The following is a 7,242-nucleotide window of genomic DNA, read 5'->3' as shown; positions in this document are numbered from 1 at the left end:
TCAACCCATTTGGAGTTTTTATCACTAACGAATGTTGTATTTTATCAAATGCTTTTTCTGCATCAACTGAGAGATTTATGTTATTTATATTGTGATCTATCACATTTTTGGGTTTGCAAATATTGAACTACCCTTGTGCCCTTTGAATAAATCCCACTTGATTGTGGTGAATGACTTTTTAAAATGTATTGAATTCGGTTTGCTAATATTTTGAGGATTTTTGCATGTTCAATTATGTTCATGAGTGAGATTGGCCTGCAGTATTCTTTTGGTGTAATGGCTTAGTATAGTTTTTGGTATCATAGTAATATTGACTTTATAGAAAAATTTTGTAATTTTTCCTTTTTTTGGAATAGTTTGAGGTATTAATAGGTATTAATTCTTTAACTATTTGGTACACCTCACCTGTGAAGCCATCTGGTCCTGGACTTTGGGAGTTTTTATTACCTAATATCATTACTAGTAATTGGTCTGTTTGAATTTTCTATTCCTGATTTGGTTTTAGAAGATTCTTTTTCTAGAAATTTATTCATTTCTTCTAGTTTTTCCCATTCCCATATATTTTTTTATAATCTCTGTGATCCTTTGTGTTTCTGTGGTAGTGGTAGTTTTTTCTCCTCCATTGCTGATTTTTATTAATGTTCTTATATAATTGGTTAAATGTTTATCAATTTTACCTTTTCAAGGACTCAACCTTGGTTTTATTGATGTTTGGGTTTGGAGTTTTTTTCCTCTTATTTCTGGTCTATTTTATTATTCCCCTCCTACTTTTGTGGTTTTTTTTTTTTTTTTTTTTTTTTTAGCTCCTTTAGGTATAAAGTTTAGTTGATATTTTTCTTGAGGTAGGTCTATATCACTATAAAACTTCCTCTCAGAAATGTTTTTGCTATGTCCAAGCATTTTGGACTATTTTCTTCTTAATTCTCTCCATGTATTTTTTTTATTTCCTCTTGTTTTAGTTGACCTATTCATTCAGTAGCATGTTTAGCCTCCAAGTGTGTGTTTTCCAGATTTGTTGTAATTCTAACTTCATTCCATTGTGGTTGGAAAAGATAATTGTTATAATTGCAGTTCTCTTAAATCTATTGAGACTTGTTGGGCCTCTTGTGATCTATCCTGGAAACTGTTGCATGTGCACTTAAGAGTGGATAGTCCACTGTATATAGATGGAATGTTCTAAATGTTTTTTTCTAATGTAAAGCATCACTCAAATCCATTGTTTTCTCCCTGATTTTTCTGTCTGGATCCATTCATGTAAGTGGGATGTTAATATTTGCTATTAATTTTGTATTATACTATCAAATTCTCCCTTTATGTCTGTTAGTACTTTGTGTTTAGGTGCCCCTTTGTTGAGTGCACGGATATTTACAATTATATATTCTTATAAGATTGATTCCTTTGTCACTATCTAGCACCCTTCAATGTTCCTTGCTACAATCTTTGTTTTAAAGTCTATTTTGTTTGATAGAAGTCTTGCAACTCCAGCTTGCTTTTTCCTCCTATTTCCATGATCTGTTTTTATCCACCCTTTCACTTTTAGTCTATATGTGTCTTTTAGGTCTGAAGTGAGTCTCTCGTAGGTAGCACATAGATGGGTCTTTCGTGAATCTGTGTGCATGTGCCTGTGTTTTAATCCCATCACTCACCCTGTGGCTTTTGATTGGAATACTTACTCCACTTCCATTTAAAGTAATTATTGAAAAAAAATAATTATTGATAGCTATGTACTTCCACGTTTTCTGGTGTGTGTGTGTGTGTGTGTGTGTGTGTGTGTGTGTGTCTTCCCTTAATGGCTTTCTTTAGTGTTACGCTTGGATTCCTTTCTCTTAATTGTTTTGCGTACCTATTATAGGTCTTTGGTGGTTACTACTGGGTTCATACATATATATCAGCGTATTAAGCTGATGGTTGCTTAAGTTCAATCACTTAAAAACACTAAATTTTTATTCCTCCTTCACACTTTATGTATGTAATGTCATATTCTACATCTGTTTATTTTGTGTATGCCTGGACTGATTTTTTTTTTTAATAGATTGAACTGATTTTTTTTCTACTTTTGTGAATTAATCTCCATACTGGCTTTTAAGTGACTAATCTATTCTTACTATATGTTTGCTTTTATTTGTGAAAATTATTTGCATTATTCTAGATATGGCCTCTTTCCACATAAATTTCCTTTTACATTTCTTGTAAAGCTGGATTTGTGGTAATAAACTCCCCCTTTGTTGTTGTTGTTGTTGGGGAACTCTGTCCTTCCTATTCTGAATGATAACCTTACTGTGTATTCTTGGTTGTAGGTGTTTTTTGTATTGATTTTGGTTTGCTGCTGTTTGTTTTCCTTTCAGCACTTTGAGTATATCCTGTCACTCCCTTCTGGCCTGCAAAGTTTCTACTGAAATATTCATGGACAGCCTTATGGGGTTTCCCTTATGTATAAGTCTTCTTTTCTCTTGATACTTCTTTTTTAAATTTTTTTTTATTTATTTATGATAGTCACACACACAGAGAGAGAAAGAGGCAGAGACATAGGCAGAGGGAGAAGCAGGCTCCATGCACCGGGAGCCCAACGTGGGATTCGATCCCGGGTCTCCAGGATCGTGCCCTGGGCCAAAGGCAGGCGCTAAACCGCTGCGCCACCCAGGGATCCCTTCTCTTGATACTTCTAATTTACTTTTTATCATTACTCTTTGGCCTTTGAATTATTATGTTTTGGTATGGACCTCCTTGGTTTCATCTTGTTAGGGGGCTCTCTACTTGTCCTGGGTATTTGTTTCCTTCCTCAGGTTAAGGAAGTTTTCAGCTATTTCTTAAATAAGTTTTCTGTCTTCTCCTTCTCTTATCCCTCTGGGATCCCTATAATGCAAATGTTGTTGTACTTGATAATGTCATAGAGTTTTCTTATCCTATTTTCATTTCTTATAGTTTTGTTCACCTTGGTGCTTTTCCAATACCATGTCTTCCAGATTACTGATTATTCTTCAGTCTCTAAGTAGCTATCAAATCCCTCTAGTATATTTTTGATATTAAATTCTTCATCTCAGGATGCCTGATGGTTCAGTGGTTGGGCGTCTGCCTTCGGCTCCAGGGGTGATTCTGGAGACCCAGAATTGGTCCACATTGGGCTCCTTGCATGGAGCCTTCTTCTCCCTCTGCCTGTGTCTCTGCCACGTGCTCATGCACACTCGGTCTCTCGTGAATGAATAAATCTTTTTAAAATTCTTAATCTCTAACTGGTCATTATATGTGTATGTGTGCATGTGTGTATATAATCTATCTGAAGTTCTCAAGGAGTTTACTTATGCTTAAGTCCAGTGGGTCTCTTTAGGACTGTTACTTTGAATTATTTATCAGATATACTGTTTATATCTGTCTCACTTAGCTGATTTTGTCCTGTTCTGTCATTTGGGGCATGTTCTTCCGTTTCCTTACTTTGTCTAACCATTTGTTTCTATGTATTAGGAGGGAAGTCATGTCTCCTGGTCTTGAAAATAGTGGCCTTGTATGGAAGAGGTCCTACGGTGTTCTTTTAGCACAGAACCAGGCACTTCAGGGATGTCTCCTGCATGGATTGCATGTACCCTACTCTTGTGGTTGAGTCATGATTACCTTCAGCCTAGCTGGCTTTGATAACTCCTTTGCCTACTGTGGGCATACTAGAAAGGGCTTGGTCCCTGAGCTGTTGAGAGACCTTTTTGAGGCTACCTGCTGCTATGTGATGGACAGACCCAGCAGTCAGCCTACCTACCTGCAATTAATCTCTCAGCCATAGTTATGGGTATTAGAGGGCACAGGTCTCTGTGTGGCCAACTGAGAGGCTGGGCTGCTGGAAGGTACACTGATGTGAGGGGTTATTTTCCCCCCAACCTCCCCATGGCAGGAGTGACTTTGGAATGGCACTGGTCCCTGTCAGGGCTGCCTGTAGGTTGTAGGAGGGCAGTAGCTACTTTGGAGTGATGCCTGGCCAGGTGCACAGGTTAGATGGGCCAGGTTCATAGAAGAATATGTGGTGGAGCATGTGTTGCCATCAAGGTAGGTAGAGAGTGGTGGTTCTGTCCCCCCACAACCATATGGCTTTCTAGGCAAGAGAGGGAAAGAGCAATGCACCCACCCAGTCTCTTTAAATGTAGTGTGTTCCTTTTAATATTTCATCTTTGTATATGAGCCTAGAACTAAATTATTTCTATTAAAATGTATTCTTCTCTCATGCTATTAGGGTGAAAATGATCAATTTAGAAAAGATTAAAATGGGGATAAACGATTCATGATCAAATTTTATAATCTTAAATGTGCATTTGTATATCGTTAGTCAAATCTTGTTTCATTTTTTTATAGTAGTCATCTTTGTTATAAAAAAAAAATATATTGTCCAGTTTGTCCTGCAAACTATACTCACCATGTATTCTTCTTTATTTTCTACAGTGGACCCAGGAACTTATAAAACAACTTGCACAAAGAATTATATTTTTAATGGGACATTTCATAAATTTGTGTGTCCCCCTTGTATAGGGACCATGCTATTCTTTGAATTGTTCCAGTTTTAGGATAATGCTGCTGCTAAAGAAAGCACATATGGAGTTATTTAAATATTTAATTTTTCAGACTTTTACTGTTACCTCATCCACACTTAGCATTTTTTACATTAGCTCATTTTTTTATTAAACTTTTCCAAAACCTTCACTTGAGTTACCATAGAAATGCCACATTTTTCTTTTCAGCTTAAGTAATACCTGATTACATTATGTAATTAAAATAACAAGTTCAACTAATATAAGAGTTTGGGGAACACCCACAACTATCTCTTAATTACATTTATGTCAACTTAGAGGCAGCAGAATTTGTGGATAGTTTGGAGGACCTATGGGTCTACTCAAGGCCCTGGAGGAACATCCATATGTATCAGAAAGAGCATAAACAGGGTTCACTAGTGTGTCAGGGAAATGAATTAAAAGTGTTTATTGAGATTTCCATCTGAAAATGTTACTTACATTTTAGAAGTCTTAAAAGTAAAGATTGATTTCATATTTTGAAATTTAGATTACTCTAGTTGTAAATAAATGCATTTTACTTAATTCTGAATCAGATTCCTTTGAAGTCCTACTGAGTTTTTGCTTCTGTGGAGAAATGTTTGTTGGAATGGATTGACAACTGAGAGATTTGTGCTCTGCATGAGCTATGCTACTGTTCAAAATGTGTTGTAAGGCCTGTCACACAATCTTCAGACCAAACAGGAAGCCTAGAGGGTAGGATCAATATTTTATTTGTGCTTATTTCATAAGTGCCTATTCCAAAGATAACTAATGTAGGCAGTGAAAAATGGTGGATAAAGCAAAATAGAAAAAATCCTATGATATTTTTTTCTCCTTTCTTCCCTTTTTCCTACATATCATATCATTAATATTCTTTAAATTTCGATCACACAGTAGTTGTTCCACCTTGTTCTGCTCTAAAAAAGATAATATACCTTGGCTTGTGGAGTAAGAATAGGAAAAGGATATTTTTTGTGAACATAAATTTATAATGCATCCTACATGTGTTTTTCTTTGTGGTCCATAATCTGGGAAGGAATTCTTTTCTAGAAACATGCTTTTTTGGGGGGGTGGGAGAGTAGGGGGGAAACATTCTATAAGGTAACTCAATATTTATAAACTTAGAGGTGATTATGAGTAAAGCAAATGCATGTTTAATTAAAAGCATTTTCTCCTACTCTAGATTGGAGATCCAAAAGCAACTTGTAAGAGATATTAAACATTAATCTATAATAGAAACCAAAATATCTGGCTTCTAAATCCTAGAAACACCTTTCTTACCCTTCTCTTCTGGAAAGTGATGAGATTCATACAAAGATATCTGCCAAATAGATCTGGTATTCAAATATTCACCTTGAAACATTACTGAAATCTTTGCAGAGTCCTAAATTAAAGCACGATAAAGATTTAGTTTTCACCTCTCTCTGGTCCCTTCATATGTTTATAAAACTTGCAAGTGGATTGTGAACATGTGGTATCTATTTCCATATTATAAACTATAATCTCTTAAAAATCTTTTAATCTTAAAATTCAGCTGTATCCAATTTGAGTAATCTACATATTCTATAAAAAATAGGACTTACTGAAATATCTTTGAGAATCATTTTGAGAATTGAGAATTATTCAAATAAAAGACCACACCAACTGAAATATGGATGCATATGTAATCTAATGTTCTAGAACTAGCAGTGCCCGAACACTCTTGCTAACATACATATGGCTCTAGAAGGCAGCAGCCCAAGTTGGGGGGAAATTAGAGATTCTGACTTTCTACTGGAAAGAGGCGATGTTAAGATTGTTCAGATATTTCTTCTGCCTCTACACTTAAATTCAGCTAATTCATTCTCTTTATAGCTCAGGAGTCAGGGCTGGTTTACATAAATTGCAGAGGAGTACAAGATGAAAATATGGGCACCTTGCTCAAAACAGGAAAAAATATGGAGGTAAAAGGAACTAAAACACAAAACCTTTCCTTTTAAAAACACGTAAAACATAATAGAGGTAATAGGGGTACATGAGTAACAACCCAAACATACAAATTGCCACCCTGACCTTTGTTATGTGTATATCCTTCACTGTCTACCCCTATCTTGGAGTGTTTTTTGCTAAGATTCTCTATAGTCTCTCTGCATTTAGTTAGTATCAACTTATCCCACATTGCACTCTAAAAGTCCTTTCCTCAGAATACTACTTATGCAATTAGATTAGAATTTAAACTATGTATGTAATCATTTAATATCTTCACCCTCACTGGAGGGTAATCTTCATGAAGGTAGGATAGTGTTTTGTTCTTTGCCTCCTCTTGGGGCCTGGTCTGATGCCTGTTACATATTTTTTATTATGCCTCTGCATAATGTGTGCTGAATTAATACTTGAATGAATGAGTGAATGATCGGAGGCCCCAACATACTTGGTATTACTCTTCATGCTGAGGCTGTCCATTAAGGGAGCAAAGAACTACTCCTACTACTTATACTCTGCTCCACTTCTACCATCAAGGCCAGAATTTGACAGTGTGGAATGAAGAGTTTAAAGTACAATCTAAGATTGCTTGTTTGCGACTTATGTAGGAATCAGAGCTGAAGAGACTCCCTGTATGCATCTGCCAATTTTTTTTATTTTAATTTTTTTTTTTGTCTAAACAGAAATGTCGATGAGTAGAAGATCTCTTGTCTCTTAAAGACAAAGGCCAAATGACTGGCATTAGGTTAATGAA

General features: G+C 35.7%; 1 non-coding gene across 1 annotated transcript; it reads right to left on the bottom strand.

Moving 5' to 3' along the window:
- Nucleotides 1-4,461: 4,461 nt before the first annotated feature.
- On the bottom strand, nt 4,462-4,566 carry LOC112915098 (U6 spliceosomal RNA). The gene has a single exon (XR_003233994.1). It is a non-coding gene; the product is annotated as a U6 spliceosomal RNA (small nuclear RNA).
- Between the last annotated feature and the right edge of the window lie 2,676 nt (nt 4,567-7,242).

The sequence above is a fragment of the Vulpes vulpes genome, chromosome 10 (assembly GCF_048418805.1).
Source record: "Vulpes vulpes isolate BD-2025 chromosome 10, VulVul3, whole genome shotgun sequence".
In the NCBI taxonomy this organism is placed as follows: domain Eukaryota; kingdom Metazoa; phylum Chordata; class Mammalia; order Carnivora; family Canidae; genus Vulpes; species Vulpes vulpes.
This window is presented reverse-complemented; position numbering and strand designations above follow the sequence as displayed.